This window comes from Thermobia domestica, chromosome 3 (assembly GCF_964235325.1).
Source record: "Thermobia domestica chromosome 3, izTheDome1.hap1.1, whole genome shotgun sequence".
Taxonomy (NCBI): Eukaryota; Metazoa; Arthropoda; class Insecta; order Zygentoma; family Lepismatidae; genus Thermobia; species Thermobia domestica.
Window position 1 is genome coordinate 281,579,965 of NC_137456.1, and position 27,843 is coordinate 281,607,807.

General features: G+C 34.7%; 1 protein-coding gene across 10 annotated transcripts in view; it reads left to right on the forward strand.

Moving 5' to 3' along the window:
- ATP8A (ATPase phospholipid transporting 8A1) overlaps positions 1-3,220 on the forward strand; it is a 777,495-nt gene extending 774,275 nt beyond the window's left edge. For all 10 annotated transcript variants that reach the window (XM_081752482.1, XM_081752481.1, XM_081752477.1 and 7 more), the window contains one exon: positions 1-3,220. This exon is cut by the window's left edge and continues 14,600 nt beyond it. The gene's annotated coding sequence lies outside the window, so the exon portion shown is untranslated.
- The last annotated feature ends 24,623 nt before the right edge of the window (positions 3,221-27,843 follow it).

The following is a 27,843-nucleotide window of genomic DNA, read 5'->3' on the forward strand; positions in this document are numbered from 1 at the left end:
TTTATTTATTTATAACTCAAAGTATACAAACATCAACGTACATAATAAAATAAATCAGTAATGATTATATTCAACCACTTTTGTGTATAGAACTTAATAAGGAGTCAATTTATAACCATATTCGACAGATGTTGACGAAGGATAGATTATGAATCGCATTTCCTACAAACTAATTGAATTATGAGATTTATAATTACAAGATGAATATCTCACGAAATACCAATAGTATCCCAAATCAGACATTCAGTATTTCTTTTCCTTTTAGTGCAAAAACTATTATAATATAATAGTAACATGAAGTGGGTTCCGCAGTTTAGTGGTTAGAGCGTTGGACTCACGTCCGTTTGGTCCTTGGTCGACTCCCGACTGGGGAGTTATGTAAATAAAAGGTAATAACCACGTTTTAGTCGCTAGGCTTGCCATAGTTCAGTTTGTTGTTAACAGATAGCGTTGTAGCGGCTCAGACCCACGAAGAGCTGCAACATCAGTGGTTAGTTAGTAGTTACATGAAGAGACAATTCGAGACATTTTTCTTCATTTTCTTTGTGTCGTATTTTCTTCAAAAGATGTGTGGACCGTTATAACTGTAAAGTTAATGCGCTTGGCTTTGGTTCGCATAATCTCGGATCCGATCCCCTGGGGAAAGCACGAAACGTTGGGTAATGATCCAGTATCGTGAGAAAATTGAAAACATACTTGAGTTTCAAGATAGCGAACTCGGGTCTTGAGAGCTAGAAGTAACGGTGAAGGTAACCAATATGCTAACTAAACATAATACAACTGTCTTAATCCTATTCAACAAGCCGTAACTCTTTGCGGGATATTAAACAGGAGAGTTTCAGCTCAGTTTTCTCCATGTGGGATATTAGACTAGAAAGTTAGAGCTGTTTTCTTCATGTGAAATATGATACCAGAGAGTTTGAGCTGTTTTCTCCATGTGGAATATTAGACCAGAGAATTAGAGGTGTTTTCTCCATGTGAAATATTAGACCAAAGAGTTTGAGCTCAGTTTTTTTCATGTGGGATATTAGACTAGAAAGTTTGAGCTCAGTTTCCTTCATGTAGAATATTAGACTAGGGAGTTAGAGCTAAATTTTATTGAAAAGAATCACAACGATCAAAATCTTTCTTAAAACAGTACACCCCTTTAGAAAATCACGTAAGAATATATATGAAGTAAACTTTAACTTAAAAATGAATGTCCCGAGATGATAATCCTTTTGGTTAAATGGTTTTGAAATGCTTCATTATTTCATATATTCAGAAAAGAATTATACCGAGCAATTACTGACATGTAAGATTTAAAATAAGCCCGATTTAAAATGTGACACAAAATTTCAAATTTCGGCTTCCCTTATACAGTAGTACAGTATATATACAGTAGTAGATTACAAAGAACAAATAAAGACTTATTACATTATTTAATTTTGTTTTATCCTATTGTATTAACAAAACAACTTCAGGAATGATGGTGCTAATTTTATCACATTTGGCGTCTTAGGGATAAGTTAAATATTAAGAATATAAATACAGTAATTGCAAAAATGAGAAAAATGAAATCTTTAAGTTGTACGTCCCACTATTATGCTAAAGGAGACGGTGATGATGAGAGATGAGTGAAATGGTGGAATGAAGAAAGTGGGAGGAAACAGGAGAACCCCGAGAAAATCCACGGGCATGGTGTTTGTCCACCATAAGATGCACACGGCGCGAGCTGGGATCGAACCAGGGACCCCAAGCACCGGAAGTGAACGCTCTACCATTGAGCCACCGCGCCCCCCTACAGTAATTGCGTTTGTAATATTAATGCTTCATAAAAGTTGAATAAAAGTTCTGTTTCCTATTTTTTCTAAATCCATCGCTATATAATTTCGGTTATTATACTATCATATACTTTTGTCTTGTAACAAAATTCGGTCGCTCTGTATATTGTAAGTTTTTTCTAGTAATTATACATACGTAATATTAATTTTGTACCTTCTAGAATTCTAGCAAATTTGCTGTTTTTAATTTGATTATTAAAATGAGAGTCGATTAATCTAATCAAGAAAAGTAACTGTGTTAAAGTTAAAAAAAAAAAACTGGCTATATTGCTATGATCTCATATACGTGCATTGGATACCCACAGTTATATTAATTTCATAATGGTATTAATTATAAAAACTTAATGTACTACATAAAGTTCCAGGGTATCTAGTGTAATGTCAGTGATAATACCTCCATAAATGAATTTTTAAAGAGAAAAAACAAAAAGCATATTGAGAACTTATAATTATTCAAGTAAAGTTATATGTGTTAGACGAATGAATGTGAGTACTGTCAAGAGAAGTTTTAAAGCAAAGATTAAATGACTATTTTCCTCTTGTGTGTTGTGTATGTATTTATTGCATGTTACATATATATAAACATAAATATATATATATTATTAACTGTGATGTTTATTGAAAGACAAGCAAAACACAAGATAAAAAGAATGAAAAGAAATGTTTTATTGCCTTCAGTGTATAAATATTCTACTTTTTAACTATATATACTGTTGACTTGGAGGAAACAAAAAAAATATATATATTATGCTAATGTAAATAGTGCCTCCGTGCAAGACGTAAAAAAAAGAAACCATTTAATAAAACAAGAAAAAAATAATAGATAAATATCAAATGATAGTAAACCATTATAGAAAATTGCAGTTAGCTCTGCAGTGTTTCACAATCTGTTTGATTCTTTGGAAGCATGTATATTCTTTATGTGCTGTGTCATTCTGTTGTTTAACTATACCACCATAATTCCAGAAATTTCTTGAATGTTATGGCAGGGTGAACAGGTTAAGAGACTTCTCTTCCAACATTGTTGCAAAGTTTTAAGAGTAAATAAATTCGGATTTGAAAACACGTTTTTCTTTTGTAGAAAAAAAGGCACATTGTTTGGTGAATAATATATCAATGTTATTGTGCAGACATAATTATAACATCTCAATTGCCACATTGGAGCTAAAAGTTACTTTCCTACAATTTGAACCAAGGTTGTAGTTACGGATGAGTATTGTAGATTAAAATTGTCACTAATAATAATTGTGAAAAAGTGTTTTAATAAATGTGCTAGCTTATTTTGAGAAAAGATCAGGACACTTTTCGATTAGGGTTTCCTGATTAGGTATGTAAGGAGAAGTTATATTTGTTATATCAAAAAAAAAAAAAAAAAAAGTATTTTCTGCCGGACAAAATGCTAATAGCTAAGAGAATATAGCATTTGAGAAACTGATAATATATTTAGTAGTTTCAGATTTTATCCATACTGCATACATAATGGCCACAACAATGAAATCGAAGCAGTTTGTTACGTGCACTACCGTGCGACTCTTAAACTAAAAAGTAGAAACCAACATTAAGTAGAAAAAGTATATTGTATATTCATTTCATGTGCAGAAGCGTGCTGTCTATACTGAGCGCCAAAGCAGCTTATTTTAGAATTTAAGTTCATTGTTACTATTTGATATTACGAACAGTAATACTACACAGAATTAGATCTTACTAATGCAATCCTTGGTAACGTAAAAAACGTGTTCTTGTGCTTGCTACAGGCTATAGTGTAAGACTTTATTTTGGTTTTCGAAATAGAGGAATTTAATTTCTATGTATAATTGATAAATAATGCTACCAATAAATTTGGAGACCTCAGAGGTTGCTTCTAGTTGAGTGGTGTAAATAAACAGTGTATATTTGGCTCTGCACGAATTTGAAAGCTCAAGGATCAACACAGAAATATAACTGTGAAAATGATTCCAAGAAAAGTACTGTCACATAATGAGCGTACACCACATTATGAATACTGACATCTTGCGAGAACGTATATAGTTTTAATTAAATAAAATTCATATTGTAAAAACATAACGTATCAGTCTGTCAGTCATGCCGCTGTAGTTCACAGTCAGGCCAATAGTTGTCGCTAGTATGCAGGCAATTTGTGGACGAAGGATAGGTCTGTACGTAATAATACACTATTTCCGACGGAATAGAAAGGAACTGAAATCGAGGAGCCTTTTGGATTTCTACATGATAATCACCAGGATCCATGAAACCCATTACGTTTGAAGTTATCTTCGCGACGACGAAAATGTCTGAAATTCTTTAATTGTGGTAGGTTTTTCACCATTGGACCACTACCGTCTTTTCTTCTTAATATATCCTGACACTAACTAGAATGTAATTTCGAATTCAAAAGAAAAATTTCCTCATATTAACTCCTGGTAATGCATAAGCCTTGGTTTTAGAATTTAATAAACGAAGAGACATAATGGAAATAAATGAAGTCAGAACTAGTAGCTGAAAACAAACTGAAATAGTAAATCATTTTTTGCGCATTCAACCAATTGTTGCTTCACCTTCCTGTAGATGTACTGTACGTAAATTATTGTTTAAAACAGGACAAAACTATATATGATTACTATAGCCTTTATAACAGAAGTAACATATGAGCATAATTATTCAAAGTATACCAAATTAATTTTTTTTTTAAATCTGTTTTGAATATTTGGCACACACTTAGTGTGACATTTTAGTTTTGAATTCTGAAGAGAAGTCTCAGCACCTTCATATCGATTGTGTGATAACAGCTTTCATGTTATGATGTTTATCTATTCATACAAAATAAAAATGTTGGTTTAATATTTCTTTGTATTTCTTTTTCTTTCTTCCTTCCTTTATTTCTTTCGGACCTAAAGTAAGATATGAGAATTTTGGGGTTGTTACTTACTAATAATTTGTACAGAATTTTGCATATAGTTTACTAAGGATTTAACGTAAAGTTTTTTTTTTTTTTTTTTTTTTTTCAAGTTTGGAAATTCCAGAAAGTTTGTCATTTTATTTTATTTTCTTAAATCTGTACTATCTATACATTTCGTAAATAATTAAAACTTTTCTGACCAGACTATATACTCATGGCCGGATTTGGGAGTGCAAAAGTGCACGTGCACCCTCCTTCGTTACACATATACAGTATGTAAAATGAGAAGCTAGCAGTGAAAATAGCAACACTTTCTGAACCTCTCTACCATCATGTTTCCGTTTGGGTCTTAAAACAAAGCCGAGCTTTGCAAAAGCAATAGTTTAAGTCGATTTTCTAAAGGTTGAAGAAGAAGGATTCACCAAGCAAAACAATATAACATTTCTCAAGTAGGGAAAAAACAGAAGCTGGGAGGAGAGAACATTTTTTCATGCATAACATTTGCGACCCTCTTTAAAATACTTTCCTCTGTTAAATGCATCAGTGTTGTCAGGGGTAAAGAATGTCACATGTCACTTTGAAGTATTTCAGTGTGATTGGTTATTTTGGTAGTTATTGGTGCACCCTCTCAGACAATCCTGGATCCGACCCTGCATATACTTATTTATGAAAATAAAAATAAGTGGTAACAGTTTCCGCAACTTAACGCTATCTTCATCAGACGTTAACTGGCAGAAATATCTTCATAACATTAAATTAATATTGTTATATAATATTAATTGTTTTATTTTAAATTTTTAATATGTATCAGATATTATAATTTACTGTTTCATTTTAAATTTTTATTATAAGAATTTTTAGTAATCATTATTATTTTCACTATTCTCTTTTTTAATTATTATTATTTTGATAAATTATTCCAAATATGAGTTAATTTTGAAGTTTCCTCTTAATTCAATGTTCTATATTAATTTGTGTTAATTTTATTAATGTTATTTTTGTTGCTTCTCTTAAAAATGTTTCATATCCTTGATTAACATCCTTCCATTCTTTCTAACAATCTCTTCCATAATTCATGTATTTAAAGTCCATTTGTTCAGTTCATTAATCTTTCACTTCTTTCTTTCTCTTCCTTTGCGCTTCTTTACATTTTCTTATTAATGTTTTCTTTGTAGGTGAAAGGATATGAAAAATTCTTAAGAGAAGCAAAGGAAATAAAATTATATGATAGAACATTGAATTGAAAGGAAACTTAAAAATTAACTGATATCTAGAATAATTTATTAAAATAAGAGAGAAAAGTGAAAATAATAATGATTATAAAAAAACTGTTATATTAACAATTTAAAATGAAACAGTAAATTATAACAATACCTGATTATTACATATTAAAAATTTAAAATTATAAAATGAAACTGCTGGAGAAGTTGCTAGACGTAGAGAGGCAGAAAAGGAAAGGAAATACAATAACCTCCTCGAGAAATTTATTTTTGCTCCAATAGCCATCGAGACCAGTGGGGCATGGAGTTCTAGAAGCCTTGATTTTATTAAAGAGGTAGGCAGACGCATATCTATCGTTCTTGGAGATGTTCGTTCAGCATCCTTCTTAATCCAAAGTATATCCATTGCGGTCCAACGTGGCAACGTTTCGTCAGTTCTTGGTAAGTTGCCGCCTGGAAGGGAACTGGAGGAGGTGTTTCTTGTCTAGTACAACACAAACAAGCGAACAATAGAATAACTATAAGTGTTAAGTACACTTTTAATGTAAAAGTGATTTCAGAAAATTCTTGTAACATAATCCAAAACAAATATGCTCAATTTTATTTATAAAAAAATTAATAAAATGAAACAATTACAACAATATTAATTTAATGTTATGAAGATATTTCTGCCAATTAACGTCTGATGAAGATAGCGTTAAGTTATTATTAAAACTGTTATGACTTATTTTAATTTCAATAAGTAAGTATATACTCTGGTCAGAAAATTTTTAATTATTTAAGTAACAGTTTCAGAGTCCATATATACGAAGCTATAAATTCTGTATAGTTGTTTATTTCCGAAAGCACTACACCAAGGCTGATTAGGATATGTGCTTAGGATTATGATCGTATGTAAAACTTACATACACGACCTTTAGAGAAGTGCCACATGCGACGCATTAGTCAATCCAAAATTAAGTTTTCGTAGCAGTGAAAAGACACAAAAATTCGACTTAAATAGAAATCCCTCCTTATAAAACAGTTCAGTTATGAAAGAATTCTGAAACAGCATTGGTTGGTACAGTAGATATGCTATTAGAAGATTGTATGTGTATGCAATCACGACCCCTTCAAACAATAAAGCTCAATGGTTAAATATTCACTTTAAAAACGTACTCGGATTAGAACCTCAGTCAAAGAGGCGAATTCTGTTAATGCGACAAAGAAAACCCACCACCACAGCGGAAGATGACCAGGAGTTTGATTCAATCGATCGCCAATACTGCCCTTCATCATCTTGAACTGTGCGTCGTTAAAGAAAAAAATACAACTGCTGTAAACTGTACGAACATTACCTAGCAGGTGGCAAGTGAAAGTTTATGGTGTCATTAGGTGAGGCTGACATGTACCGGCTGTATCAAAATGAATATCGGGTTTTTAATGTTTCGTAATATTTATTACAATTAACTTACAATACATCAAATGAAAAAAGCAATAGTTTCGTACGCACACGTGCGCATACACTGTTCCCTCTGTCTGCAGTTGGAAGAGATTGGTTAAACGACGTTGTACCCGACCCACAGTGGGGTGAAAACGCGAAAGGCTGGCCAAAATATGATAACTATATTCAAATTGAATGAAATTTAGTATTAAGGGTTATTGAGGTTGCTGATTACGATTCTGCAACTAAAGTTGAAAAAACAAAATGGCGGAATAAAATTTGCAAAAGTCGAAAAAGTCGTAATGTTCTCAAAAGTGGCGATAAAGGGGTCATTGAGGTTGCTGATTACGATTCTGCAACTAAAGTTGAAAAAAACAAAATGGCGGAATAACCAGAATGTCAACATACTTCGTAATTTTCACAATGTATCTTTAATATTATTCACTTTTTCACATATTTTGATAAACAATTACTTGTTACTTACGTTCTTATTTATTAGAAATGTATTATTACTTAAATGACACAAATTATTGGTATTTGATTAGGTTATGATAACTGCAACGGCTGGAACATTAAATGAACAATAATTAACATCAACACGCTTCGTAATTGGCACGTTTTGGCAGCTACGTTTTTGTCGACAGCATTAATTAATATTCAGACTACCATTCTACAAAATATGAACGTGGTGCACGAAGGTGCACATAATGTTTTCAACGCTTTAAGTTAATAAAATATATAAACAATGTGAAAATTTTGCCTGATTCAGGGGCGGATCCAGGGGGGGGGCGATCGGGGCGATCGCCCCCCCCAGAAGAGGAAACTTTCCTTTTTTATATATATAAATAAAACCCATTCCAAAGTTTGGAGCCCTTAAAAGTAGAAGTATGACAACCCACCGCCCCCCCCCCAGAAGTCGGTCCTGGATCCGCCCCTGGCCTGATTTGCGATTCAAATTATACATTATTACATCATTATTATTAATTTTTCACTTCATACACTTATTCTACGTACCAGTACGATATAGGAAAACTTTACAGATTTAAAAACTATGAACGCGTTCGAATGTTACAACCGTTGTAACGGACGCGTCACAATTCTTCTATTGTTCTCTACGCATTTGACCTGCTGAAGGGTCTACTTAAGAGTGGCTCAGGTAGTCGGAATAAAGTAAAAACCCTACTCTATTTATGGATTTGGGCCCTTCTAACATCAGTCTAGCCAACTACATAAAAAATTCCTATATTACTAACTTTCGTTTTTTTTATTTTTGGCCACCTTTTTGCGTTTTCGCCCACTGTGTGACCGCTGGATTGGCCGCAAGGGTCCGAATGACAGTTATTGTTTTGCATGGCCTGCACGTTCACTAGATCTGTCGCCATGCGTTTTTTTTTTTTTTTTTTTTTTAACCTTTGGGGATGCAGCAGGATGTATGTGCCTTGCTACCGATAAAAAGGATTGAAACAGTTGTAACAATTACTCCAAACACACTGATCAAGGTTTGGTAAGAATTCGACTATCGACCCGATGTGTGCCGTGTGGCTAATGGTGCTAACATTAAACACTTGTAGAAAAACTGAGTTGCTCTTTCATTTGATGTGTTATTTATAACACTGTTCGGCATGAAAATCCTCCCACGAGGGTGAAAGGGTGTACCGGATAGATTTCGAGACCCTGATTACGAATACCTCATAAGTTCCAGCACGTAAGGTTTTTTTGGCGGGGTGCTGTTTCCATAATTGACAGAAAAATCGTATTTTTCGTTTTTAATATGTTTTTTCCGTGTTTGGAGTGCATAATTCTGAATTTTTATTTTAATCCAAGAACCGTTACTAGGCTATATCCCAGGAACATTCTTTTCTCTAGCTCACGATCCCCCGGAAACGTAACCCCTCCCCTTGGGTTGCAAAGATTTATTGTCGTTCCACACTGCATACACTAAAACCTAGGCGTTATTGACGGAGAAAGGTTTCGTAATCAACTTGCGATCATTCGTCGGCTCCCTTTTGTCTAGACAACAGATTGTTGAATAAGAAAAAAAAAAAAAAAAGGAGCCAAGACATACACCAAGTTTTCGCGTGAAACAAATATTTCAGTTTCGAGTTGATCTTCGTGTTAGAAGGTGGTGTTACGCTGTGTCTGTGTATACCGAAGGTGAAAAATATTTCTGCGTGAAATATTGACATTTGTGTTAAACGAACATGCAGAGAACTTGCAACAATTCGAAAAATTCATTCTGCTACATATGTGGGAAAGTGATTTTCAAGGGACAAAGTAGGCCATTGTCATCGTTCCTGAAGACAGCCTACCATCTGTACTTCGGGTGTAAAATCGGCGATCAGGATCGCGTTTGGGCTCCGAAACAAAGTTATAATTCGTGTGCGCGTACTCTCACAGGATAGTTGAAAGGTACACATAAATCGATGCCGTTTGCCGTACCTATCGTTTGGCGCGAGCCCCGTGACCATGTTTCAGACTGTTACTTCTGCCTGACTAATATAAAAGGTTTCTCAAAACACATGAAGCATAAAATACAGTATCCTAGCTTGGATTCCGCGAGGAGACCTGTGAAACATGATGTTTGTCTGCCTGTACCCGTACCACCAGACTCATACACCCTGTGCAGTGTTTCATCCGATGAAGAACCTGCTGCTTGTGAGGATGTTGCACAATCTTCGAGTACACAGTCAGATCCCAATTACGCTCCAGTGCCTGACACTAATGAACCACATGTGATGTCAGGAAAAGCTGAATGATCTGATCGGAGACTTAAACCTTCCCAAGTCTAAGGCCCTGTTGCTTGCATCACGACTTCAACAATGGAATCTACTAAACCAAGATGTGAATATATCGATGTATAGGAAAAGAGAGGTGAGCCTAGTTCCTAATTTTACAAAGGATGGTGATTTGGTGTATTGCAGTGACATTCCATCGCTTATGGGACAACTGAAGTTGAACTACAACACTGAAGATTGGAGGCTATTCGTAGATTCCTCTCGGATAAGTCTCAAGGCAGTGTTACTACAAATTGGCAATGAAAAACCAGCTATCCCTATTGCTCATGCTGTACATATGAAAGAAACATACGAGAACATGCGAAATCTATTGCAGAAAATAAAGTACGAACAGTTCCAGTGGTCTGTATGCGCTGACCTTAAGGTTATTGCCATCCTCGCCGGTTTACAAGGAGGTTATACCAAGCACTGCTGCTTCTTGTGTCATTGGGATAGTCGAGCCAAAGATAAGTACACCATCACAAAATGGCCGCCAAGGAAGCAACTGGTTCCAGGGGAGATGAATGTGGCTAATGAACGTCTTGTGGATCTGGAGAAAATATTCTTACCACCCCTTCATATCAAATTAGGGCTCATGAAGGTCTTCGTCAAGGCCCTGAACCGGGATGGTGGTGAAGCATTTAATCGTCTCAGAAAACTATTCCCAAGACTCAATGAGGCCAAGGTGAAAGAATGTGTTTTTACGGGACCTCAAATCAGAGACGTTTTTAAGGATACTACATTTTCTTCTAAGCTTAATGAAGTGGAAAGTGAGACTTGGGAGGCCTTTCGAGAAGTGTGCAGTAACTTTCTAGGAAATCATAAGTCACCTGATTACAAAGGCATTTTGGGCAAGTTAATTACTACATTTCGTAACATGGGATGTAATATGTCCCTCAAGTTACACTTCCTGCCTTGCTACCTGGACTTCTTTTCTGAAATGTAGAGCTTGGGGGAGGTCTCTGACGAACACGGGGAAAGGTTTCACCAGCAAATAGCTACCATGGAGAGGCGCTACAGTGGTAAATGGAGTGTGAATATGTTGGCAGACTTCTGTTGGAATGTGACACGCGAGACACTCTGTAGTAATTACAAGAGGAGTAGGAAAACCAAGTGACACTTAAGTGTTAAACTTTAACATTTCATGCAATTTTATCTGCATAATTTATATTTATATTTAAATTAAAACGTGCAAATTATTATGGGTGAACAATAGCATTTTTGGGCGGATATTGAAACATCCCCTCCTTCCTGAAAACTGGTACGTCCTGGAGAAAAACGGGTTACGGATTCGAACTCAGGAGCTCGAAACCTATAGGAATCACCTATTTTCGTTCGTGGGAGCGAAAAAAGTTTCATTTTGCCGACCAGTGTAATTGCACGTTATAATGTAATAAATACTACAAGGCCTTAAAACCCAAATATTCATTTTGAAACACCCTGTATAAGACTGATAGAACTCATATTACTTATCACGTTATTGCTACAAAGAGATCTAGCAACTTTGGTTGTCACTTCTGAGGTACATATGATAGTTGTAGAAATTTGGTTAAGTTGGGAAATAGCTGATTCGTAGGCCTAGCACGAATTGACAAGTTAATTTTCATACTTCCTAACCTAACGACCCTTATTTATGAACTACATTTTTAAATAAAAGATATATCACGTTTGCACGAACAAGACATCCTACCCACATTATAATAGATCCAACCATGCAACGAAATGGTCCCGTAGAAATACCACCAAATATATAAGAAAATATGAATTCCTGTTATACTGTTTCCAGTTATACTGAAGAGCCATAATCCCAGTTTCATTGATTTTTTGATTCCCTCAAACAGCATTTCAAATATTTCTATGTACAAATTACAAACCGTCTCTAGATAGCTTACAGAGAGTAATGTGAGAACACTTCATGACTCATCTGCAGCCCAGACCCATATAAGGCTGGCCGCATATTAACCAGGGGAAGGCCAACTCAACCAAGGGAGGAGATGATGCAGAGAGAAAGGTCTGAGTGCATTGACTGCCTCAGTTGAGGCCTTTGTCTAGCACATCCTAGAGTGAATTTTCGATACGAGGCTTTGTTGTATTGCACACATGACTGAAACTCAGCTCGGCTTTCCTGTCCTTTGTCCAATATTCGGCCGGCCTAATGGCAAGTGTTGAAAATTGTTTATACATATCTCGATCAGATTCCTGTATATAAGATAGTAAAGAGCGATTGTCAGCAATGCTGATGGTAGAACATAACTGCTGGTGACGCTATTTTATATATATATATATATATATATATATATATATATATATATATATATATTGAATTGAGTACTCGTTCAAAAATACTTCGTATGTGCAGGGTGGACCATTTATCTTGATATACTCTTGTAACTTTTAAACTAATGGATACAAAACAATGAAATTTTGTACCATGCAAATATCAGCAGGCAGACATTGTTTGGCATAGAGTGCGATACCACAAGATTAAGGGTGTTGGCAACCCAACATAAAGGTGCATTTTCTTAAACGACTGTACGTCGGGTTATTATATATTTCAGATCCACATGTGAACCGAAAACATAAAATACCACACTTCATACTTGTCATACAGTGTTGCAAGCTAAAGACGCTAGAGTATTACAAACATCGAAAAACAAATTCTGGAGGGTTCTACAACGATGTCCTCCCCCTTGAGTACATTCCCATTTCCGTACATGTCAAAATTCTTCCCAGTTGCGTTCAAGTGCCAGATGCAATGAAATATCATGATTTAAAAGCGAGAGAAGAATTCCCATTTCCGTACAGATTCAATAGCTGGCACTATTTCTGTGAATTTTTGTTAGTTTTGAGCAGAGGGATATATGGAATCTAAAGGTTTCGTTTCGAGTAGCAGCCACAGCGAATAAGAATCCTTGAAAAGTTTTCGTTTTGTAGACTGCCTAGCAGGCCAGCACGACCTTCTTTGTTGATGGCACGTTTAAGAGCTACAACAAACTTTTCTTCCAAATTTTTGTAATTCATGCAGATATTGGAAGCTCAATAGAGGAAACTAATGTGATTCCGATGGTTTTTAGCCTTCTCCCGAACAAGAGAAAGCATATAAATGAAAGGTTGAAGTCCTGAATTGAAACACTGAAGTTGTAATGGTAGGCTTCAAGGAAGCAGTAATAAATTCTTTTAGGACAATTTTCCCTTCAGCTTCCATAAGTGGGTGCAATTTTCACTTTAACCAGTGTCTTTGGCGTAAGATACAAGATTTGGTCTTGGTTACAGACTACAAAAGCAATGATGATGTAAGACTTCAGGTTCGAATGTTTGCGTCATTAACATTTCTTCCGTTAGAAATGGTCGACAGTGGTTGACTGTTTATTCAAGAAGACATCCCCTAAGCTTGAGCAATTCTATGGATATTTCATTGACCAATAGCTAGAAAATTCTACAATCCCAATAAGCATGTGGAACTGTCATGTAAAAACGCCATAGAACAAATAATACCGCAGAGGTTTGGGATAACAGATTAAATACTCTGATAAACAAGCAAAACCCTCATGTCATCGAATTAGTCCGTTTCGCCAAGTTAGAAGCCAGAACGAGTGACTATGCTTACGACAGAAAGTATCTCAAGTTGCAAGGTAAAAGAAGAAAGTATACCTATATATGCAGCTTGACAAAAAAAAAAAAAAAAAAAAAAAAAACGTTTTGGGTAGTTTTGATGTTTCAAAATATGTTAGATGATATTTGGTTGCACTTTCATGTATTTATAAGTTGTCATAACTGTAAATCGTATATATATACTGATAAGCATTGCTTATAGGTGGTGGTAACAACGGTAAACAGCCTACTGCACATGGACCAAGATCATTGAAGATCCAGATATTAGTTCGACGAAAACTCTTTATAAAAGCCGACTTCTATATCCCTTTGATGTGATTTGTGAATTCATATCTCACATATTTCGGGGATACTTTGGTCGAATTTGAATTCAACGTGAAGAGTTGAGTCGAAAAAAATACTTACAACAGTATGGAAAGCATGTATGCATCTTTTCATATTTCCTTGAGCATGCAATTCCATATCCTCCTCTGCTCAAACTTTATTAAAAATACACAGAAACAGCGTCAGTTATTAAACATGTACGGAAGTGGGAAAACTCTTATCAATATCAAAATATGTCATGTCATCGCCCGTGACACTTTTACGCATATGGGAAGGTTTTTGACATGTACGCATCTGGGAGGTAATCTCTACAACAGTAATAACGCAAGTGAGATGGACGGGTAACACACATTCAAAGTATCTTAATGTCGTATTTTACGATCGTCATATGACGCATTTCGAACAATTAGAAACAAAGTAGCGAGGAATTGAACCCTTGACTTTTTTCAAAGGATTTTATTTCGAAAAAGTGTTTAGATAAGTATCACATCGAATTACATAGATGGGTTTCAATAGACACAAAGATCTTAATGCCTTTTACAGTAATTTGATAGCTTAAACCATTAGGGAATCGGAAGATACGAAACAAATAATAAAATGTTATATATCGCTTCAGTGACATATTTGTGGGAATTTTATAAAACATTTTTTTTATTTATTTTGCTTCTATAACATATATAATACTTGTAATTACAATAAGTTCTCGGAATTACGCAATTTTAAGGAATGTGGCAAACTTCAACAGTTTTTATGATATCTCCAGAACGGTTTGAACTATTAAATTGCCGTAAACTGCGTTGTGGTTGAAAATAATATTTGCAGTTGAATAGTTACTTATCTAAGCAGTTTTTCCAAATAAATGCTTTTGAAACAAGTCAGATTTTCAGTCCTTTGTTACTTGGTTCATATTCATTAAAAATCCATTGTATCATGCTCATAGTATTAGATAGTATAGTATTCTGAAACTGTATTGCCCCGTCTGACTTATTTGCGTTTTTACTGCTGTAGAGGACACCAAAATGTTGATTTTTGTGATACTGTAACGTTCTTAGTTTGCATACAAGTGTGGTAGTGTATGTTTTCCTTTTACATATAGATTTATAATATGTAATAACTTGATGTAATAATTAAAAAAAAAAAAAATAAAACCTTATGTTGGGTTGGGAACGGTGTTAAGCTTGTGATATCACAGAGTATCACTCTTAACTAGCAGGCTCAATATTGGACTTAAGAAGAAGTTGGTCAAGTGCTATATATGAAGCATTGGACTGTATGGTTCAGAGACTTGGACATTATGGAAGTCTGAGAAGAAATGTTTAGAGAGCTTCGAAGTGTGATGTTGGAGGAAAATGGAAAAGATAAAATGGACAGAGAGCAACAAATTAAGATATTTTAAAACGGATTGGGAAGAAGAGGACACTTCTATCCAGCATCCTCCGTAGGAAGGCCAATTGGATTGGACGACAGATCTTACGAAGCTTCACACCACCATAGAAGGAAAGATGGAAGGAAAGCGAAGAATAGGAAGAAGAAGGACAAAGCTGATCGATGATTTGAAAAATAGAAGAAAATATTGGGAGTTAAAAGAGGAAGCTAAAGATCGGGAAAGGTGGAAGAAGTATTTCCAGGTCTAAATCTAAAATTAAAAAAAAAAAAAAAAAAAAAAAAAATTCTCATTACTCCCAGGACCTACCGTAAGGCAGAATACTTAATAATAAAAATCACAGAGTATGTCAAACAATGTCCCCCTGCCATTATTTGTATGGTACAACATTTCAGCGTTTTTTGTCTATTGGTTTAAAAGTTTCAAGGGCGTATCAAGATTATATATATATATATATATATATATATATATTATATATATATATATATATATATATATATATATATATATATATATATCAATCCATCAGCCTTCTGCGTGTATACTGATGCGATGCGGGTAAGTAAACGATGATGTGATATAGGTAGATTATCATATGAATAATACATTAAATAAAAATACAGTAAATACTCAATTCGTATTCCAAATCGTATGCGTAAATAACTTCAGAATGGAAGGACAATTTGAGTACAGTTTTCAGTAAATTAAAAAGAAAGTACTTTTCTGTACGTTCCAGCCATATCAACGTTATTTCCAAAATACATTTTACCAAACGAAAAGAACTTTTGTCCCTGACTGTACAAGCAATATATACAATGTTCTTCATCACAGACTCACTTGGTCATCCCTTTGCTAAAGTAGAACCCTTTGCCATATAGGTTGCATACTAACAATGAGTTACCATGTACCTCTTTTCCTCCCAGTAGTGAACATCAGATTGTTGACATCGTATGAGAACTTATGTCACATAAAAGAACAATACTGGTTATGTAACAAAAAGAGGGAAAGTCGTGTTAAGAAGAAAGATATCTGAGAAGAGTTGGTAACTTATTATCCCAGATTTATTTAAAACGAATTAACGTTCTTCAGTGTTGCCTCTTAGGCTAAAGCAGGCGGATGATTATATTATTATTATTATTATTATTATTATTATTATTATTATTATTATTATTATTATTATTATTATTATTATTATTATTATTATCATTATTATTATTATTATTATTATTATTATTATTATTATTATTATTATTATTATTATTATTATTATTATTATTATTATTATTATTATTATTATTTGGTTGCTGTTGTTTCAAAGTCTGATCCGCAGTCTAGATATTTAAAGAATGTTTTGAGAAGGATATTTATGACTTTCTGAAGATAAATTCAAATACAATAACGAGTAGGAGTGAGAAGTAGGCTACACGTTATTTTTATTGATAGCATTTTGTCATTTGTATAAATTAAGACATCTATTAAGGTCATTTTTTTTTAACCGCCACGACTTTTGATTCTTAACGAGGAACAGCTTTAGCTTAGACTATTACATACGAACTTATATGACTGTTAAATTCAAACTGTATTTTTCTTTATTTCTGTCCCTCAATTTCAATGGAGTCAAATTTTTTTACTTCCTTTTTGGTTCGAGAATTAGCGGTTCAAAATTACTGGTCTGACCAAAATTACCACTCCACGGACCAAATCACCCCGGTGAGAAAACATTGTGGAAAGTCGAAAAATGTTACAATTTTTGATGTCTTAATTTCTGAACTGATAAATCTCAGCCGGAAATGATTTTAAAAAATTTCTATTTCTGATCATCGATTTTATAACCAAGGCTCTGATTTTGATGACCTAAAATTATCAAAAGTGACATATAAAATCACAGTAACACATTAGAAAGCCTTTAGAAATGCATTACAGACAAATATGTATTCATGCTTTCTGTGGATGTCTTTCTGAACATGATGAAATAGGCTTTAATACTAGAGTTAATTGTTCCAATATAAAGAAGTAAGCCTTGCTGGAAAGCATTTTGCATCTGTAATTATATGTAATAAATGTACTAAACAAACTCCATGTTTCTGGATAATCACAATAACATTTAAAACACAGTTCTGACCAGAACAAAAACTATACGTTTTTTTTTTTCTTGTTACTGTTTCAAGGACCTAACGTCTTCTTCATCAGACATTTAGAAAAGACAGATGACAGCAACACTTATATCTTCCTCAGCCGTTAGTTAGCATATTCATTTGTATAATTTTAATTGTTGTTTTTATATATAAATTTAAATTTGTAATATGTAACAATATCATATAAATACATTGTTAATACATGTTAATTGTCAATGCAATTTTATAATATTATTTTATATAACAACGGAAGCATCTACAAGCATAATCAGTACAACAAAAATATTGAAATCGAAATGAAATCCTCTGAAAGATGAGAAAAAATACAATAAAAGAACACTTGCATCCGTAGAAGAACGAAACTAATAGAAAGGTAGAAATCAAATGACATATTCGTTCATGCTTCACTCAGATTATATTCCCTTTAACATGCTGACCTTTAATATAAGATATTTGGAAACAAATTGTAAATAGAAAATTACTTTTCAGAAAGGGGGGGGGGGAGGATAAGGACGTCATATAAACCAATCAACAGGAAATTACATTTAGCTACATTGTGGAATCCATCCATGGAATCAGTGTCATCCCATCCGGTCGCTTTCCATCCGAACGACAGCAACCAGAAGATTCCCGTATTGAAGGAAATCCAGCTGTGTTGAGGGCTCGTAGTATTATATCATTTACCGAGGAATGTCGGGCGAATCTACCAGCGCTCTTCATGCATGAAAGGCCATGCAAGCCACGTTGGTTAACCTCATCCCCACTAGCTGGACAGCGATGAGGCTCACAAACTGCTAAGCCTAAACGTAAGGCTGCAGCAATTCGAAAGCTTTCATTTGACAAATGAAGGCCTAAAGGGGGAGAAGGTATCGCCATCAACCATGCACCCGCTTCGGGAGACGAGGCAGCAAGAAGCCTGGCTTTATTTTATAATTATATTGATCTTTATATAAAATAATATAACAGAAATTCGAAATTATTCAAATTGCACTAATATCCTTTATGTACTTTTCTTTTTACTTTTCTATAACTTCTAATAATTTCTCCTATTGCTCATGTACAGTATATTTATGCCACTTATCCAGTTCATTAAGTTCTCCTCTTGTTCTTTCTTTATTCTTCTCGCTTCCTTCCACTTCCTAATAATCTTTCTTTTTTCTCTTTCTAAACCTCTAGCCCCTTCCCAATCTATTCTATGTCCCGTTTCTTTCACATGTTTGCAAATAGCATTATTTTCTCTTTTCATTCTAGCATCATCTTTATGTTGTTGTAATCTGTCCATAAGTCTTTTTCCCGTCTCCTCTATGTATTTCATGTCACAATCACTACATTTCACTTCATAGATAACTCCTTCTTCTTCCTCCTCTATATTGCTTTCCCTCCTTTTCTTTTTCTTCCTTATACACCTCAACAACGTTTCTCCTCCTTTTTTATATGTCTTAATACCTCCTTCTCTTAATAACTTCTTTATTACTTCCGTCTTTTCTCCTATGCTCTGAATTTCATAAGAGGAGAACTTAATGTACTGGATAAGTGGTATAAATATACATGAGCAATGGGAGAAATTGTTAGAAGTTATAGAAAAGTAAAAAGAAAAGTGCACAAAAGATATTAGTGCAATTTGAATAATTCCAAATTTCTGTTATATTATTATATAAAGATCAATATAATTATAAAATTTATATATATATATATATATATATATATATATATATATATATATATATATATATATATATTACATGCAGTAATCAAGTTTACAAGCTATTTTTATACAGGTTGATTTTAACACATTTTATGACTAATGAGGTTTACAAAATTTCAATTCTGTTATTTAACTCAAAACTAGATAATTCTAAAAAATGTATAACAATATATACATTCTATTTTTTCGTTTAAGTATTTTAAGCTATTTTATTTTAAAGTAAAAATGTAAAGTATATGTATTTTAAAGTAAGAAAATCTCCTCCAGTGCTTTACCGGGAGGTATCGTTCCTAGTATTGAGGCTACATTACCTCTCTGCATCGCCATGCTTATTCTTTGGATTAGGAAGCTGGTTGCCCTCTTATCACCGGATAAGTGTGTGATGCGTTTTCCTACTTTCTTTATGAAGTTTAGGCCTTTCCTTCCCCACGAGCCACCGGATTCAACTGCAACTGGTACAAATTGATATTTTTCCATAAGGTGGTTGTATTTTCTTCTTTTCTCTTTCTCTTTCCGACCTGCTGCATTGAAGAGAAAGGAAGGTTGGAAGATGCAAAAGTGTCTGTGCATGCGAAGTCCCAAATTAAGGCTTTACCTTTCTTCCAAGGAATTAAGGACATCCCATCTGGTCTTTTTCCATCTGTTCTACTACAGCCATTTGGCTCCCTTATTGCCGGTACACCTGCGGAGATGAGTGCTCTCATAACGATGTCGTTGCAGCTCGAGTGTCGAGGATGTCTACCTGTGCTTTTCATGCAGGAGAGACCATATGAAGTCCTTTTTTGTCAACAGGATTTTTGCACGCTTGGCATTTATGGGGTTTGCAAATATCTGCTTCCAATCTTAACGCAATCGCTATCCTAAAAGATTCATCATTCAGGTGAAGGCCTAGAGGACGTGAGGGCAAAGCTTTGAGTCAAGCACCTGCCTCAATGGACGATGCATCGATCAGTCTGGCCTTGTCTTCTGGGTTGTCGGAAGACTGTAGTAAAAATGAAAAATTTGATGTATGATAGGTTCTTCCCATGTGGATTGTTTAGCCCTGAAACTGAAGTTGGGTAAATCGGAGCTCACCAACAATGACCATGTGGACGAGCAATCTTGAACTTCAGAATCCCAGTGGAGATTGTTGTTCTGTTGGAGAAGTGATTTTATTAGACATTGAGAGCCGTAGAATGATGCCAAGAAGGCGGGAATAGCCAAATCTAAGGCTCTTCGAATGCCTAATCCACCAAGATTAACTGGGAGAGATGCCTGAAGTCATGTGCTATCCTCAAGGACACAATTTAGGATAGACTCCAAACCAGATTTTATACTGTTGTTTTATCTTTCTAATAAATCCTCTTCTTTTCATGAAGGTGAACATCGCAGGAAATATAATAATCTTGGGATGGAAAGTGATGTTCTTAGTAAGTAAAAGGCAGAATGAGCAGATATTGATGACAGACGTGAGAAATATATGTCTAACTGGTTAATCTTCTCAGTTAATAGAGTTCTTCTTGATTCAGTTGATAGAGCAGCTCCAAGGAGGAAAGCGTTTGATGGCGACATCAATTGGATACCTGGAGCTACTTGGTTGTATGACGAAAACAGTGTATGCTTTTGTTCATTTGTAGTTTCAAGAAAGCTGATTTCGCATTTCAAGAAATTTAGTTGCAGACCAATTGTAGCTGCCTGTGTGTTTATCATTTTCAATGTATTCAATACAATATCCGGATCTCCAGCTATTGAACCATCATCGAGGTACCAGATATTTAAGTCTGTCTTGATATTATTGACTATAGGCTGCAATGTTACGGCAAATAATGCTGGACCTAAAGGATCTCCTTGTTGAACTCCTCTTTCTGATAAGATTATCTTTGCCTAAATATAAATTACTGGCTTCAGCATAGCTTTGGTGTACATAGGGATATATCGAAGGAAAATTTTCTTTGACGATAGAAAGCATTGTATATCTGTCTGTTTCATTGAATGCATTCCTAAAATCTATTTTTAAGAAAGCTTGGGCTTCTGGTGATGGTATGAGTAATAGATACGTGCTGTATGTGCTGCCGCTTCAGCACCATGTTGAATGCCTACTCCAAGTTGGTGTGTAGCAAGGAAATGGAGTAGTGGTTGTTTAATCCTCCCACAGATGATCCTGGATGCAAGTCTCCTCCAAACATTCCCAATGGCAATGGGTCTGATACCGCCATTTTTCTTTTTCAAGGCTATTAAGGATGCTCCAAAGAAAATGGGTCTTACTTCTTTAGGAACATTACTTGATATAATCTTTGAAAGAAACTCACAAATGTTGTTAATTAGGCGATCTTTACAATCTTGATTATTATATAGTATCAAATCCTTGATAATTGAAGGGCGCATGCTATCTAAACCACCAGCCGATCCTGAAGGAAAGGATTTCAGTGCTTTAAGAAATTCATTAGATGTGACGTTGTTAAGATCAGTGCTAAAATCATTTATATCAGGAGCTGTAAATGCATATGCATGTGTAGGATGTTTGGCTTTTAGGGCTTTCAACAAGGCGGCATCTGTTGGAGCTAAAGTATCTTCGGAAATAATAAGTCTGACTGCTCCATGTACACTCATGTCCAAAATTATTGTCGCATGTCTATAAATATGTTTTTGTAGGAATATAATTTGATAACGAATTCGCCCGGTATTTCTTATAATGTTAGTATGTGTATAATCGGCTAAGACATCTATGTGCCAAATTTCATGTCAAAAGAGCAGTAAATAAGAACAATTGAACGAAAATAAAACTTTCTTGTCCATTTAGCAACATTTTATTTTACTCATTCTACTTTTCGTATTTATAATTCTTTTCCTTTGAAATTTACCACAAATATACATTTTCCGATTATACACATAGTATCAGTATTAAAAGTACCCTGCAAAATCATTATCAAATTATATTCTTACAAGGAGATAGTTATAGATATGCGACAATCATTTTGGACATGAGTGTACATCTCCATCTGCAAGTTTATTTTCAATTATCTTGATAAATATGCCATTAGATGATTTGTCAGTTGTGCGTTTTTGTTTATTTTTCTTCAAAGATGTTTGGTTTGTTTTATTGTCACTGGAGCTGCTTGACCAATTTTGGATTCTTTGTTTTACCCATGTAGTTAGGTTACTGGTTTTTACAGTATGTGGAGGCATACAAATTATTACGTAGAAGAAGAGTAACAGATTCATCCAGGATTCCAAATTGTCAGAGTCTATTATCTGTTCAAGCACTTCACATAACAAATCTGCCATAACATGTCTTGCTCCTCGTTGAACTCTTCGTAAAATATTTACTGATGATTTTAATTTTCCTAAAATATTACTATATTTAGAAATTAATGCATTTTCATCTATCACATTGACATTTGTATTCGAAACTTGCGCACTAGGTTGTTGATGAGATGAAGAATGTTTCGCGGTGGCATCGATTACTTTCTTATCCTTATTAATGTCATTGTAGCATTTGCTGTTATATATGGTTAGTCCTCTTGAGTTGAGAAAACTTCTTGTTACATATAGAACATTGGGAATTATTGGAACTACTAGAAGGGATGCTGGGTAAAATTGCATTGACAATTAACATGTATTAACAATGTATTTATATGATATTGTTACATATTACAAATTTAAATTTATATATAAAAACAACAATTAAAATTATACAAATGAATATGCTAACTAACGGCTGAGGAAGATATAAGTTTTGCTGTCATCTGACTTTTCTAAAGTTGCACAACAATAGGAGGGTGCAAAAGTAATGAAACACCTTTAAATGATGAAGAAGACAAGACAAGACTTTTCTAAATGTCTGATGAAGAGGACGTTAGGTCCTTGAAACTGTAACAAAAAAAAAAAAAAAAAACGTATAGTTATTAATATAATTCATTTTGTTCTGGTCAGAACTGTGTTTTAAATAAATGTACTATGTCTGATTTTTTTTAAAAAATAAGCAAATACTGTTAGGGGGATTAAGTCCTAGAATAATTTTCTTTATAGAGGATTATGTCCTATGCAAATTTTCTTTTGGGGGTATTTCGTCTTTCATGAACGAAAAACCTTAGGGGATGTCCGTGAACCTGGCCCACCCACATCGGCACTAATTTTAAAACATATGCCAAAAATTAGTGCCCAATTAGTGCTGACGACCTGTAATGTTAAAAAAATTTGTGCTGTTACACAGACTTCAAAAAACAAAAAAGATTCTGGGTGGAGCTAGGTTCACGCTAGCCCCACCCATTCAACCGATTGAGATGAAACATATGCACAATGTTAGTGGTAAATTAGTGCTGTCGATACCGCATAAAAAGAAAATTAGTGCCATTATGAGTAGGCCAAATATATTCGAAAATCTAATATGGCGGCATCATCAAAGAAAATAATCGATCCTCATTTTTATCATACTATACATAGCACTAATTTTCTTTCTATGCGGTATCGTCAGCACTAATATAGCACTAATTTTTGGCATAGTTTTTAAAATTAGTGCTGCTACACAAACGTCAAAAAACTAAGAAGAAGTGGGTGGGGCTAGCGTGAACCTAGCCCCACCCACTCAACCGATTGAGATGAAACCTATACAGAATGTTAGTGTTAAATTAGTGCTGTCGATACCGCATAAAAAGAAAATTAGTGCCATTATCAGTAGGCCAAATAATTCGAAAATCTAATATGTCGGCATCATCAAAGACAACAATCGATCCTCATTTTTATCATACTATAAATAGCACTAATTTTCTTTCTATGCGGTATCGTCAGCACTAATATAGCACTAATTTTTGGCATACATTTCAAAATTAATGCTGTAACACAAACGTGAAAAAACCAAAAATATGTGGGTGGAGCTAGCGTGAACCTGGCCCCACCCACTCAACCGTTTGAGATGAAACCTATACACAATGATAGTGTTAAATTATTGCTGTCGATACCGCATAAAAAGAAAATTAGTGCCATTATCACTAGGCCGAATATATTCGAAAATCTAATATGGCGGCATCATCAAAGAAAACAATCGATCTTCATTTTTATCATACTATACATAGCACTAATTTTCTTTCTATGCGGTATCGTCAGCACTAATTTTTGGCATAGTTTACAAAATCAGTGCTATTACACAAACTGCTAAAACCGCACTAATGTTTCCTTTATTGCTTATCTGGAGGTGGTGAGTTATATGTCATGAATCTCCCATATGAAATACATGGGGATATTTTATATTTCCAAATCCTATCACATTCGGAAGCACTAATTACCTCTAATAGTGCAATTGTTAGTGATTCGTAAGTGATTCGTAGTGCACCAACAACTGAAGTTAATGCTTTATTAGTATAGGTGCTACAAATAAAATAGGTTTGAACGTTAGGGTGAAGTTAGTTGTCCCACTTCAAGTACTAACTAAAAATGAGTGGCATTCGTTAGTACATCGTTAGTGCTTCAAAAAACTAACAGTTGCAATAATGTTGGATTATTAGTTTAGTTGTGGCCAATTACATGTCACGAAATTCACATAAGAAATGTATGGGGAATTTTTCATTGCATTGATTCCCGCCAAATTCATATGCACTAATAATTTCTTCTACGGAAATCGTTAATGTATTTTTAGTTCTTCTTTGTGCACCAACACCTAATGTTAGTGTTTCGTTAGTATAGGCCGCGCGTGAACTTGGCGCCCCCACTTCAAGTACTAACGTAAATATTAGTACCATTCCTTAGTGCATCTTTAGTGGTTGTATGAAACACTAACAATTTCGTTAGTGCTTCACTGTTAGTGTATTTATGTCCAATTACATGTCAGAAAACACAGATAAGAAATGTATGTTAAATTTTTCATTGCGTCAAATTTCCGCCAAATTCAAAAGCACTAATGATCTCCTCTAGTGCAATCGTAAGTGCATCATTAGTACTTCTTAGTGCAGCAACCACTAACGCTAGTGCTTCATTCGTGTAGGTGCTAAAAGTAAAATATCTTTCGAGGTTTGCTTGAACTCCTCCCCGAAAAAATTAGTGATATTCATTAGTATATCGATAGTGCTTCCATTAAACACTAACAGCTTGAATGGAATTTGATGTTTCTGAAGTTGGCCCTTCAATAAAAATCTTCAATAAATCACAATATATGGTAGCACTAACGTTAATGCTTAGTACGTTTAAATGCACTAACAATGCTATAACGATTCACGTTAACCCCATGTTTCTACATCAATTTGTATAGATATGGATATTTCTGGAGTTGTCCCCCAACCAAAAATCTCCAATAACTCGTAAACTCTGATACCACTAACATTAGTGCTTAATGCGTTTACGCGCACTAACGATGCACTAAGGATTGCCATTAACCCCAAATTTCTACGTCAATTTATATGGAATTTGATATTTTTTAAGTTGGCCCCCACCAAAAATCTTCAATAACTCGTAAACTCTGATTTCACTAACGTTATTGCTTAGTGCGTTTAGTGGATAATGATGCACTAACAATTGCGACGTTTGTTGTAATTTGGAAGGTGGGAGCCAAACTTCAGACACGTCGCATAGAAAGAATATTAGTGCTATGTATAAACGTGCTTGTAGTTGGCTCCCATCTCTTCCAAATTACACCAAACGTCACACATCGTTAGTGCATTGTTAGTGCACTTAAACGCACTAAGCACAAAGTGTAGTGCTATCTGAGTTTACGAGTAATTGAAGATTTTTGGTGAGGGGCGAACTTCATAAATATCAGATTCCATACAAATTTATGTAGAAACATGGAGTTAACGGCAGTCGTTAGTGCATCGTTAGTGCATTTAAACGCACTAAGCACTAACGTTAGTGCCATCATATTTTGTGATTTATTGAATACTTTTGGTATTGGGGCTGCTTCAGAAATATCAAAATCCGTACAAATGGACGTAGAAACATGGGGTTAACGGCAATCACTAATCCATCTTTAGTGGAAAGAATAACTACATATGAAGTTAGCCTCTACCAAAAATCTTCAATATCTCGTAAATTGTGATTGCACTAACGTGTACTAACGATGCACTAACGATGTACGACGTTTGTTGTAATTTGGTAGAGGTAGAGAGAGGGCAACTTCAAACACGTCGCATAGAAATAAAAATATTGCTATGTATACACGTGCATGAAGTTGGCCCCCCACCTCTCCCAAATTATACCAAACGTCGCACTTCGTTAGTGTATGGAAAGTGCACTTAAACGCACTAAGCACTAACGTTAGTGATATCAGCGTTTACGAGTTACTGGAGATTTGTGGTGGGGGCAACTTCAGAAATATCCAAATCTATACAAATTGACGTAGAAACATGGAGTTAACGGCAATCGTTAGTACATCGATAGTAGATCACTTAAACGCACTAAACACTAACGTTAGTGCTATCATATTTTGGGATTTATTCAAGATTTTTGGGGGAGGCAACTTCAGAAATATCAAATTCCATATAAATTGACGTAGAAACATAGGGTCAACGGTAATCACTAATGCATCGTTGTGAAGTTAAACGCACTAAGCAATAACGTTAGTGCTACCACATATTGGGATTTATTCAAGATTTTTGGTGAGGGCAACCTCAGAAATATCCAAATCTATACAAATTGACGTAGAAACATGGGCTTAATGACAAATCGTTAGTGCATTGTTAGAATACTTAAACGCACTAAGCACTAACGTCATTGCTACCATATTTTGGTATTTCTTCAAGGCTTTCGGTGGGGACAAACTACAGAAATATCAAATTGTATACAAGCAGTTAGTGTCTTCTAGAACTAATGAATGACACTAACTTTCTCGTTAGTTCTTGAAGTGGGGAAAGTTCAAGCCAACTTCCAAATATATCTTAGTTTTAGCATCTACACTAATGAAGCACTAACGTTAGGGGTTGGTACACTAACAAGCACTAACACTGCACTAACGATTGCACTAGAAGAGGTCATGAATGCTTTTAAATGTGGTGGAACTTTGATATACTGAGAAATTCCTCATAAATTTCTTATAAACACTAACGAAACTTTTTCTAGAAGCACTAACGAATCGCACTAATTTTTTCCTAAGTGCTTATAGTAGGGCCTAAGTTCATACTATTTCCCAAAGTATTTTACATGTTGCACCTATACTAATGAAGCACTAACGTTACGTTTTGGTGCATTAAGAAGCACTAACGATGCGCTAACGAATGGCTCTAATTTTTCCGTTAGTGGTTGAAGTATCTGTAGCAGCAAGAAATTGTCCCACGAAGGGTTTTCCTTCTAACACCTTCATTAAGAAGAACTAACGATGTCCCTGAACATAACCTCCACATCACGCACTAACGATAAATTTAGTGTCAATCGCTAGTACATCGTTAATGATTCTTAGTGCATTAACGCCTATCGTTAATGCTTTATTACTATAGGAGCTACAAATAAACACCTTTTGTGGCGCCAAGTTGACGCTGCAACTGAAATTTCAAGTACTAATGAAAAACTTAGTGTCATTCGTTAGTGCTTCCTAGTGCACCGACAACTAACGTTAGCGGTCCATTAGTGTAGGCTCTACAAGTAGAA